We start from the raw sequence: 13171 nt of genomic DNA, 5'->3' as shown, positions 1-13171 counted from the left end.
ACCTCCCCCCTTCAGCATCTCTCTCCTACTACAGCCATGTGAGACATGCCTCCTGCTTCTCCACCTTCAGCTGTGATTGTAAGTTTCCTGAGGCCTCCCAGCTTTCTATATGGCCTCTGGAGTCATGTGTCAATTAAATCTCTTTCCTTCATAAATTACCCAGTCTTAGTTCTTTATAGCGGTGTGCAAATGGGCTAATACAGGCTCCCATTGATTCTACATTATGGTGAGTTGTAGAATTATTTCGTCACACATTACAATGCAATCACAATAAAAATAAAGTTTGAATCATCCTGAAACCATCCCTCCCATCCTCGGCTCCATGGAAAAATTTTCTTCCATGAAACCGGTCCCTGGTACCAGAAAGGTTGGGGACTGCTGCTCTAACCATCAAGGAGGGGAACACAGATCCCCACTTCTTCCAAAGTGTACAACCTGGAAACGTTAGGAAAAGAGTAATTTCACCATGAAGGAATCTCACAGACACAATTCAGATAGAATGTGTGGGTGAATGGGTGGGTGAGTGGATGGATGGATGCATGGGTGGGTGGATGGATGGATGGATGGATGGATGGATGGATGGATGGATGGATAGATACATGAGTGGGTGAATGTGTGGGAGGATGGATTGAGGGATGGGTGGGTGGATGGAGGAGTGGATTGTGGGTGGATGGAGGAGTGGATTGTGGGTGGATGAATGAATGAATGAATGAATGAATGAATGGGTGGATAGATGGAGGGTTGGATAAATGGGTGGGTGGATGTATGTATGTATAGATGTATGTATGTATGCATGGATGAATGGATGGATGGATGGATGGATGCGGATGGATGGATGGATGGATGGTTGCAGATGGATGGATGGATGGGTGGGTGGGTGCTTGGATTGATAGATGGATGAATACATGGATGGCTGGCTGGATGTTCTTATCTTCCCATTCTCCCAAATTGTGAGCAGCAGATGTTCTCCCGATGTCTGCATTATTCTTAGAGAGTCAGATTCAAAACTGATACCTTTGCAGTATGATATATATGCACATGTCCATTACTCTACCATTATCCTGAGTCAGGTCAACTCTGCCAGCCATTCGAGCTTAAGAATGTGACTTTCAGGAGGAAGGCGCACTGGCTCATGCCTGTGGCTGCACTTTGGGAGGCCGAGGCAGGTGGATCATGAGGTCAGGAGATTAAGACCATCCTGGCCAACATAGTGAAACCCCATCTCTACTAAAATACCAAAAACTAGCCTGGCTTAGTGGCACACACCTGTAGAGCCAGCTACTCGAGAGGCTGAGGCAGGAGACTCGCTTGAACCCAGGAGGCAAAGGTTGCTGTGAGCCCAGATTGCGCCACAGCACTCCAGCCTGGTGATGGAGCAAGACTCAGTCTCATATATATATATGTGTGTGACCTTCAGAATGAGTAGCATGAGATCTTTTGTGCAGGTGCGTTCTTCAGGGCACAGCTCACCACAGACTTTCTTCCACATGCCCCCAACTGCTTGGCTCCTACACAGACAACTCCGTTTTTTATTCCCAGATTACTACGGTGCTCCATTCTTGGTGATTTCTCAACATGTCCAGTTATTCAACAAAGCTTTTTCATGTTTTTAACATTTTATTTTTGCTTATTTTAATTTTTTTGTAGAGACGAGCTCTCTCTATGTTGCTCAGGCTGGTCTCAAACTTCTGGACTCAGGAGATGCTACCATCTCAGGCTCCCGAGTAGCTGGGACCACAGGAATGTGCCACCATGTCCAGCTGATTTTACAATTTTGGACATGGGTCTCTCTATGTTGCCCAGGCTGGTCTCAAACTCCTGGTTTCAAGTGATCCTCTGACCTCAGCCTCTCTAGTAGCTGGGACCAGAGGGCTGCACCACCATGTTCAGCTTATTTTATAATTTTAGAGATGGGGCCTCACTATGTTGCCCAGGCTGGTCTCAAACCCGTGGCTTCAAGTGATTCTCTAGTCTCAGTCCTCCCCAAATCCTAGGATCATGGGGATATGCCCCCATGCCCGGCTACAGCAAAGCTCTTTGAGCATCTGCTCTGTGAGATATGGCAGTGAAATCAAACAGCTGTGGCTCTGCTTCTGAGAGCAGCAAGTGTTTATTATAATAGCCCTTAATTTATGTGTATTTATTTAGACTTACTCCTGTTTACCTGAGCCTCCTAAGAAGTTGTAGAGCAGTGGCATCTCTGTTTGTACCTTGGCACCTGGCAAAAAGCTCAACAAAGAAACGCAGCCTTTGAGAAGCTTATTGCTCAATTGAACGCATACACAACAAAAATTAGCTCACCCCAAAGGCCAGGCATTTAGATAATAGGCTTCCTCTCTTCCCATACACACAGGCACACACACTTATAGTATGTGTGTGTATATGTGCTATTAATGAGCCTTCCTATCTTCACATTCATGGGAAGCACACACATCCATGTAGCATGCGTGCATGGGTTCCTGCATTCACATTCACAGAAAGCACACACATCCATGTAGCATGCGTGCATGCGTTCCTGCGTTCACATTCACAGAAAGCACACACAGCCATGTAGCATGCATGCATGCGTTCCTGCGTTCACATTCACAGAAAGCACACACAGCCATGTAGCATGCGTGCATGCGTTTCTGTCTTCACATTCACAGAGAGCACACACATCCATGTAGCATGCGTGCATGCGTTCCTGCGTTCACATTCACAGAAAGCACACACAGCCATGTAGCATGCGTGCATGCGTTCCTGTGTTCACATTCACAGAAAGCACACACATTCATGTAGCATGCGTTCCTGCGTTCACATTCACAGAAAGCACACACATCCATGTAGCGTGCGTGCATGCGTTCCTGTCTTCACATTCACAGAGAGCACACACATCCATGTAGCATGCGTGCACACACATCCATGTAGCATGCATGCATGTGTGCTGTGAGCAGAGTTGTGTCTCCTCCCCAACACAGGCAGAGCTGTGTTGAAGCTCTGCCTTCAATGTGTCTGTATTTGCAGCAAGAAAATAATTAAGGTTAAATGAAATCATAAAGTTAGGACCTATGCAATAAAGTTAGTGCCATTTTTTTGGAGGGGTGGTGGAATTTCACTCTTCTTGCCCCTGCTGGAGTGCAATGGCCCGATCTCGGCTCACCGCAACTTCTGCCTCCTAGGTTCAAGGGATTCTCCTGCCTCACGCTCTCAAATAGCTGGGATAACATGTACACACCACCATGCTCAGCTAATTTTGTATTTTTAGTAGAGACGAGGTTTCACCATGTTGGTCAGGCTGATCTCGAACTCCCAACCTCTGATGATCCGCCCTCATCAACCTCCCAAAGTGCTGGGATTACAGATGTAAGCCACCGCACCCAGCCAAGTTAGTGCCTTTATAGGAAGAGATGCCAGAGAGTTTGCTTGCTCTTTCCCCAATGTGAGAACACAGCAAACCCAGAAGAGAGCCCTTGCCAGCAACTGAACCAGCCAGCCCCTTGATATTGGACATGCCAGTCTCCAGAACTGTGAGAAAATAAATCTGTGTTAAGCACCAGTCTATGCTACTTTATTATGGCAGCCTGGGAAGACTAATACAGTATTTACATACACACCCCTTTCCACCATCTGCCCATCCATCCATTTCTCATGCACCTGTGAGACTACAGCTGCCTATCCTGTATCTTTTCCTTCTTCCTTTACATCAAGGAACCTTGAAGTTACTCAGGTAGGCCATGTGACAGCTGAAATGCGATGTCCTCATTCTCCTTTGCAGTCAGGGGTAACAAAAATCTATGTTCTGGCTAACAGAATCAATGTGGGCCAGGCGCGGTGGCTCACACCTGTAATCCCAGCACTTTGGGAGGCCAAGGTGGGCGGATCACCTGACAGTTTGAGACAAGCCAGACCAACATGGAGAAACTCCATCTCTACTAAAGTTACAAAATTAGCTGGGCCTGGTGGTGGGTGCCTGTAGTCCCAGCTGCTTGAGAGGCTGAGGCAGGAGAATCTGTTGAACCTGGGAGGTGGAGGTTGTAGTGAGCCGAGGTTGCACCATTGCACTCCAACCTGGGCAACAAGAGTGAGACTTCATCTCAAAAATAAATAAATAAATAAATTAATAAATATAAGTAAATAAATAAAATCAATGTGAACCAAAGTTATTGGGTGAAACTTTTGAGGAGTCCCTTAAGAGGGGGACTGACGATGACCAAGCCCACTTTTCGCTTTCTCTGCATCATACTGGGCCTGCCTGGAATAATGACATGATGTCTGGAGCACCAGCAGCTAGCTTAGAACAGGAAGTCCTCTAGAGGGTAGAAATCCTACTCTAAGAATATATGGAGCAAAGGTGCCAGGGTGACTGGTGACACTGCAAGACAGCCATGCCAGGCCCAGACCAACACTCCTGATCTCACTACAGGACAGAGGAGTACGTGTTTAATCTTACGGTTTAAAAAGTCAGGTTTGTTTCAGTGTCACTTTAATCACTTTTCATTTCTGGTCTCCATTGCCAGCGGCTGAGCTCAGTGTACGGTAGAGACCTCCTGTGAGCTCCTGTGGGCAGCCAAGGCAGTTAAGAGGTGTCTGAGTCACATTCGATGTCTGCCATACAGATGCTCAAGTTTAGTTTCCTGAGTCAGTGGGAGGATGGATGTACAGATGGGTGGATGCTTGGGGGTTGTGGATATATAAATAAATGGACAGACAGCTCGACGCATGGATTGATTGAGATATAAATGGGTAGCTGAATGAATAAATGGCTGGATGAATGTATGTGCGGACAAATGGGTGGGTAAGTGGATAGATGGATGATGAATGGATGGGTAGATGGGTAGATGTGTGGCTGAATGGATTGAGGGATGGGTGGGTGGATGGAGGAGTGGACAGATGGAGGGTTGGATAAATGGGTGGGTGGATGTGTGGATGGATGGACGAATGGATGGATAAAAACATGGGTAGGTGGGTGCATGGATGGATGAGTGGATGGGTGTATAAAGGGATGGATGGATGGATAGTTAAGGGCTTTGGTAAATGGGTGGCTGAATGTGTGGATGGATGAATAAATGGATGGATGAATGGGGCAATGGGTGGGTGGGTAGATGGACAGATGGATGGATGGATGGATGGATGGATGGAAGGATGGATGGATGGATGGATGGATGGATGGGTGGATGGATGGATGGATGGATGGGTGGATGGATGGATGGATGGACGGATGGATAAATGGGTGGGTGAATGCATGGACAAGTGAGTGGACATATTCAGAGATGGATGGATGGATGGATGAAGAGTTTGGTGAATTTGTGGGTGGATGTGTGGATGAATGAATGTATCGATGAATGGATGGATGGGTAGATGGGTGGTGGGTGAGTGGATGGATATGTGGATAGGTGAATGGATAATTGGATGGATGGATAAATAGGTGCATGGATAGATGGATGGGTGGCTAGAAAAATAGATGGATGAGCAGATCGATGGTGAGTGGATGGATGGACTGATAGATTTACAAACAAGTAAATTTTTGCCTGATATTTTTGTATTGTTGTATAACTTTCTAGGTGTTCATTTATGGAGGTACAACTGTGAAACAGGGATTCTGGATTCATTAGCCCACCTCTGCAGATGAAGAACCATCCTGGGGCCACTGAGCTGTTGGGCAGAGGGCTGGGATTAAAAGCAAGAGCCCTTTGACTCTGAGTCCAGGCCATTTGCAGAACATTGCCTTGTGACTGCTTCAAAACCCCTGGAATTTCCCTCAGTGTTCACAGCAGCCAAAGATAAACAGTGTCTTGTAGCCCCGAGTTCATATACTGGAAATTTTATGGTTTGCACCCATCAGTGGTGAAAATCATTTTTAAAACAGTAATTTAATTTGGCAAAATCTCGATGTGTGATGCTATGTCTGTGTGTCTTTTAACTTTTCTTATCTGTAGCATTGGTTGAGTCTTCAGCAGGAATTTAAAGGCATTAAGGAAGTTGCATAATATACAAACAGCTGCTCTGGTGATGAAGCCTATGCTGGCGTTTAGTTTGGCTCCGAGTCAAGAAAGCATCAACTTCCCAGAATCCTGTATTTGAAACAGGAACCCTGCTTACCCCTAAGTCTGCTTAGATAGATAATCAACCTTTTGAGTTAGAACCAGTGGCACCTTAGGACCATATCCAAGACCCGAGGTTGAGTCTTGATTATGACGAACGATGACTGTGTGGGTCACAGTGCTGAATCTGGGAAAGGCATCCTAGGGTGTCCCTAAACACAGACTCTGACAGGAGAGCTGTCCGAATTTGCGGCTGTTTATTTGTGTTTATCTGAGCTTTGCAACAAGCTGGGAGTAGGCTCATCTCTGTGTTTTAACGTGGTACCTGGCAGACAGCCCCATGTACAGACTGGGAACTTTAAGTGCTTAATTCCTCTGCCGAGTGCCGGCAACGCAAAAGTGAGCTGACCACAAAAGACTATGCAGTAAGGAAGCTCCTTCTCTCTTTTCTTTTGCATGTGTGTGCGCACACACACACACACACACAAACACACACACACACAGACACAAACACAGAAACATAAATACACACACCACAAACACAAACACAGAAACACAAATACACACACACAAACACAAACACACACAAAGAAACAAATACACACAAACACACACAAACAGAAACACAAATACACACACACAAACACAGAAATACAAATACACACACACCACAAACACACACACACAAACACACAGACACAAACACACAAAGACAAATACACACACACACCACAAACACACACATTTTATAGGGATATGAGTGAAAATGCTACACAGCAAAAGTTAGCTTTTACATATGTGTTCTAAAATGCCCGATTGTTTGAGTTATTCTGTATAACTAGCTGTCCCAAAGTTTACTGGTTCTCTTTCTCCAGAAAGTCCTAAGTAATATCCGTGGCTTTATGGAGGGAAAGAGGAAAGGGGAAAATCTAGGAAGTGTCTGTCCCTGTTTCTATCCGGAGAGAGATTCTCTGAGTGTTAGGCAAAGGTGTAGGGGTCAGGAGCAGGAGAAGACCAATGCCAGGGACTTCTGGAAGAAGACGATGTACTATTATTATTATCACGATTATTCGAATCCTAGTTGTTTATGGACAAAGCAGACACCCTAACAAGCCAGGAGGTCTTTTCTCTGTCTCTTTGACTTTGTAGAACTTTTTCTTCTTTCTGCAGAAAGTGAAATTCCCACTTGGTCCTGCCAGTTCTTCTGGGTTTTCCGGAACTTGCCAGAGTAGTGAGCCTATTCCTGACTATGCCCCACTTGGAATACCGGCTGGTGAGAGCTTGGAGAATGGTGCTGCAGGGAGAATAGCTCTACCCAAGACGGTGGCCATAAGCCATTTTCAAAGGTGGGTGGTTCCATGGGATGTGCCTTGTGACCTGAAAGATTTTTGCAGGAGTCCTCAGGAAAGACAGCTCCCACCCCTGTAACGGCCCCCTTCAGATAGCTTCCTAGTTCAGGGTTTTGACAGCCCCTCTCTGCAGCATCTGTGCTTGCAGCCGCATGACCAGAACCAAGGACCCTGGATACCTTTGCAGCCCCTTCTCATTCACGTCTGCCAGACCTCACCAGAGGAGCTTGAAGCAAGACCAAATTCATTATAGTGGAGAGTCAACTCAGGAGGATTTGTTGATTAAACTGTCACACTCCATCCCACTCCGATACTCTTTTCTTTTCCTTTTGAGATGGAGTTTCACTCTTGTTGCCCAGGCTGGAGTGCAGTGGCATGAGCTCAGCTCACCACAACCTCTGCATCCCAGGTTCAAGCGATTCTCCTGCCCCAGCCTCCTGAGAAGATGGGAATACAGGCATGCGCCACCACGCCCTGCTGATTTTGTATTTTAGCAGAGACAGGGTTTCTCCATGTTGGTCAGGCTGATCTTGAACTCCCAACCTCAGGTGATCCACCTGCCTCATTCTCCCAAACTCCTACACTCATAAAGGTAAAGTTTGCCCTAGATAAGGCTAATGTCATCGCAGAAACTTGAGCTCTAACCGAGGTTGAATGCCATCAACCAGGTCTGCCCTTCAGAAGCACAGGGTGCTCTGAAGCTCTCTTGGGTGTTATGAAGACTGTTAGTTCTTTCTGTGAATCAGCTCTGCTGAAGAGGTTCAGCCATATGTGGGACCCTTGTATCTGCACTGATGTCACCTCTTGCTCTGGCCAGAGGAATGCAGTGAAAATAGGTCAACATGATTGTGCTTTCCGTGGTTCACTCCTATAAATCCAGCACTTGTGAAGTCTAAGGGGGAGGATCTCTTGTGGCCAGAAGTTTGAGACCACCCTGGGCAACATGACACCCTATGTCTATTTTTTAAAAATTAGCTGGACAGGCTGGGTGCAGTGGCTCACGCCTGTCATCCCAACACTTTGGGAGGCCGAGGTGGGTGGATCATGAGGTCAGGAGTTCAAGACCAGCCTGGCCAAGTTGGTGAAACCCCGTCATTAGTAATAATACAAAAATCAGGGAGGCGTGGTGGCGGGCACCTGTAATCTGAGCTACTCGGGAGGCTGAGGCAGAGAATTGCTTAAAACCGGGGAGGTAGAGGATGTGGTGATCTCAGATCACACCATTGCACTCCAGCCTGGGCAACAGAGCAAGACTCCGTTTCAAAAAAAAAAAAAATTAGCAGGACATAGTGGTGCACACTGTAGTCTCTGCTACTTGGGAGGCTGACGTGAAAAGATCACTTCAGTCCAGGAGTTCAAAGTTCCAGTGAGCTGTGATTGTGTCACTGCACTCCAGCCTGGGTGACAGAGTGAGATCTTGTTGCTAAAAACAAATGAGTTTTTTTTTTTTTTGAGACAGAGTCCCTCTCAGTCACCCAGGCTGAAGTGCAGTGGCGCAATCTCGGCTAACTGCAACCTTCGCCTCCCGGGTTCAAGCAATTCCTTGCCTCAGCTGCTCAAAAAGCCTGGATTACAGAAACCTGCCAGCACGGCTGGCTAATTTTTGGTATTTTTAGTAGAGACAGGGTTTCACCATGTTGTCCAGGATGGATCTTGAACTTCAGACCTCATGATTCTCCCACCTTGGTCTCCCAAAGTGCTGATATTACAGGCAGGAGCCATTGGGCCTAGCCCACATATATATTTTTTTAATTCTGCACTGGAGCTTTTAGAGGCTGTTCACCCCTTAGCTCTGTGGCTTGGAAACCTTCCTGGCTGCATATGCATAAGCCTGAGCTGCCTCCATAAAGGCTGAGAGACCATTTGGAGCTATACCGAGCCACCCCAGCTGAGTCATCCAAAGCAGTCCACTCCTGGCCTCCTGGAAGCTGAGCACGGACTCACAAGTAAATCCAGCTGACACCAGAGCTGCCTCACTGAGCCAAACCCAAGTAGCTGAGGCACAGACTCGTGATTAATGAAATGGGTATTTTTTTTTTAGACAGAGTTTCGCTCTTGTTGTCCAGACTGGAGTGCAATGGAGTGGTCTCTGCTCAATGCAACCTCCTCCTAGTGGGTTCAAGCAATGCCCCTGCCTCAGCATCCCGAGTAGCTGGGACTACAGGCATGGGCCACCATGCCTGGCTAATTTTGTATTTTTAGTAGAGACTGGGTTTCTCCATGTTGGTGAGGTTGGTCTCGAAGTCCCGACCTCAGGTGATCCACACACCTCGGCCTCCCAAAGCGCTGGGATAATAGGCATGAGGCACCATGCCCAGCTCTGTGTTTTGTTTTAAACCACCACGTTTTGGGGTGGATTAGCTGCAAAAGCTAATCGCTGTGTATCTAATGACTTTCCCAAGGCCCCTGCTTCCCCATTCCAGACGTTATTGAGAATTTGCCAAATTTTCAACACTCTTCAAGGCACCTTGGGGGACACAAAATAAAGCATCCTCAAGGGCTTTACAGTCTTTTGGGGGGTTGGAGAAAAGGAGGTACACACACACATGTTCACTTCATTATCATCAACTGTTTATCTGGCTTTCATTTCCATGTTTAATCATCTTCTGGAGCCTAAGGCCAAACTGGCTGTGGTCCGCAGATTCTCCCAACATTATAGGAACATCTTATTCAGTCCTGGTTGGCCATGTATGTGCAGACAGACACCCAACAGGATCACACGTACAGCTGCTTGAATTATAAGCCATGTATTGTTTATTTCTGTTTCCCTAGAACCTTAAATGAGCAGTAAGAAATACACTGTATTTCTATTTTAAAAAATAGCAGGACGTAGGGGTGCACGCCTGTAGTCTCAGCTGCCTGGGAGAATGAGGCGGGATGATCGTTTGAGCCCAGTAGTTCAAATGTATAATACACATTTTAATACCACACTGACAATACATTTCAAACCATCTACCTCTGCTCACCAACTTACGAGGAAGTCACTGACAGCCTTAATACTTAAAAAAAAAAAAAAGAAAGAAAAAGCAAGAAAGTGAATCCAAGGCAGTTGACACATAATTTGAAATTAAAAGAGCTCATCTTTGAACGTTTTTCTCCCTTCCAGGGTCAGATAAGGACACCTGCACATTCTATTTGCAGGTTCTCTTCATCAGCAAATAAATAAATGGAGTTTCAGTTGACGTGTGTGGCTGCAGGTGTACACGCATGTCTGTATGTGTGTGTGTGTTTATGCATCCAGCACTTTAACTCGGTCATGGGTTCTAGGAAATACTGAACCCTGATTTCAAAAAAGTTAACGGATTTGTTACTCAATGTAAAAAAAAAAACTATCGAGAAAGGAAAACTTCAGGCCAATATCCATGATGAACATAGATGCAAAAATCTTCAATAAAATATTGGCAAGCCGATTGCAACAGCAAATCAAAAAACTTATTCATCATGATCAAGTAGGATTCATCCCGGGGATGCAAGGCTGGTTCAACATACGCAAGTCTATCAACGTAATTCACCACATAAACAGAACCAAAAACAAAAACCACATGATTATCTCAATTGACGCAGAGAAGGCATTTGACAAAATTCAACAGCCCTTTATGCTAAAAACCCTCAATAAACTCGGTATCGATGGAACGTATCTCAAAGTAATAAAAGCTATTTATGACAAACCAACAGCCAATATCATACTGAATGGGCAAAAACTGGAAGCATTCCCTTTGAAATCTGGTACTAGACAAGGATGCCCTCTCTCACCACTCCTATTCAATATAGTACTGGAAGTTCTAGCCAGAGCAATCAGGCAAGAAAAGGAAATAAAGGGTATTCAAATAGGAAAGGTGGAAGCCAAATTGTCTCTATTTGCAGACGACATGATAGTATACCTAGAAGACCCCATCGCCTCAGCTCAAAAACTCCTGACTGATAAACAACTTCAGCAAAGTCTCAGGATATAAAATCAATGTGCAAAAATCACAAGCATTCGTCTACACCAATAACAGACTTAAAGAAAGCCAAATCAAGAGCGAACTGCCATTCGCAATTGCTACAAAAAGAATAAAATACCTTGGAATACAACTCACAAGGAACGTAAGGGACCTCTTCAAGGAGAACTACAAACCACTGTTCAACGAAATCAGAGAGGTCACAAACAGATGGAGAAACATTCCATGTTCATGGTTAGGAAGAATTAATATCGTGAAAATGGCTATACTGCCCAAAGTAATTTACAGAATCAACGCTATCCCCATCAAGCTACCACTGACTTTCTTCACAGAACTGGAAAAAACCACCATGAACTTCATATGGAACCAAAAGAGAGCCCACATAGCCAAGTCAATTCTAAGCAAAAAGAACACAGTGGGGGGCATCACACTACCGGATTTCAAACTATACTACAAGGCTACAGTAATCAAAACAGCATGGTACTGGTACCAAAACAGAGATATAGACCAATGGAACAGAACAGAGGCACCGGAGGCAACACAACATACATACAACTATACAATCTTTGATAAACCTGACAAAAACAAGCAATGGGGCAAGGATTCCATGTTTAACAAATGGTGTTGGGAAAACTGGCTAGCCATGTGCAGAAAGCAGAAACTGGACCCCTTCCTGACACCTTACACTAAAATTAACTCCAGATGGATTAAAGACTTAAACATAAGACCTGGCACGATAAAAACCCTAGAAGAAAATCTAGGCAAAACTATCCAGGACATAGGAGTAGGCAAGGACTTCATGAACAAAACACAAAGAGCCTTGGCAACAAAAGCCAAAATAGACAAATGGGACCTAATGAAACTCCACAGCTTCTGCACGGCAAAAGACACAGTCACTAGAGTGGATCGGCAACCAACAGAATGGGAAAAAATTTTCGCAGTCTACCCATCTGACAAAGGGCTGATATCCAGAATTTACAAAGAACTCAAGCAGATTTACAGGAAAAAAACAAACAAGCCCATTCAAAAGTGGGCAAAGGATATGAACAGATACTTTACGAAAGAAGACATATATGAGGCCAACAATCATATGAAAAAATGCTCATCGTCACTGGTCATCAGAGAGATGCAAATCAAAACCACATTGAGATACCATCTCACGCCAGTTAGAATGGCGATCATTAAAAAATCTGGAGACAACAGATGCTGGAGAGGATGTGGAGAAAAAGGAACACTTTTACACTGTTGGTGGGAGTGTAAATTAGTTCAACCATTGTGGAAGACAGTGTGGCAATTCCTCAAGGCCTTAGAAATAGAAATTCCATTTGACCCAGCAATCCCATTACTGGGTATATATCCAAAAGACTATAAATCGTTCTACTATAAGGACACATGTACACGAATGTTCATTGCAGCACTGTTTACAATAGCAAAGACCTGGAATCAACCCAAATGCCCATTGATAATAGACTGGATTGGAAAAATGTGGCACATATACACCATGGAATATTATGCAGCAATCAGAAATGATGAGTTCGTGTCGTTTGTAGGGACATGGATGAATCTGGAAAACATCATCCTCAGCAAACTGACACAAGAACAGAAAATGAAACACCGCATATTCTCACTCATAGGTGGGTGATGAAAAATGAGAACACATGGACACAGAAAGGGGAGTACTAAACACTGGGGTCTATTGGGAGGAAAAGGGGAGGGCCAGTGGGAGGGGGAGGTGGGGAGGGATAGCCTGGGGAGAAATGCCAAATGTGGGTGAAGGGGAGAAGAAAAGCAAAGCACACTGCCATGTGTGTACCTACGCAACTGTCTTGCATGCTCTGCTCATGTACCCCAAAACCTATAA

The sequence above is a fragment of the Callithrix jacchus genome, chromosome Y (assembly GCF_049354715.1).
Source record: "Callithrix jacchus isolate 240 chromosome Y, calJac240_pri, whole genome shotgun sequence".
Classification (NCBI taxonomy): Eukaryota; Metazoa; Chordata; class Mammalia; order Primates; family Cebidae; genus Callithrix; species Callithrix jacchus.
This window is presented reverse-complemented; position numbering follows the sequence as displayed.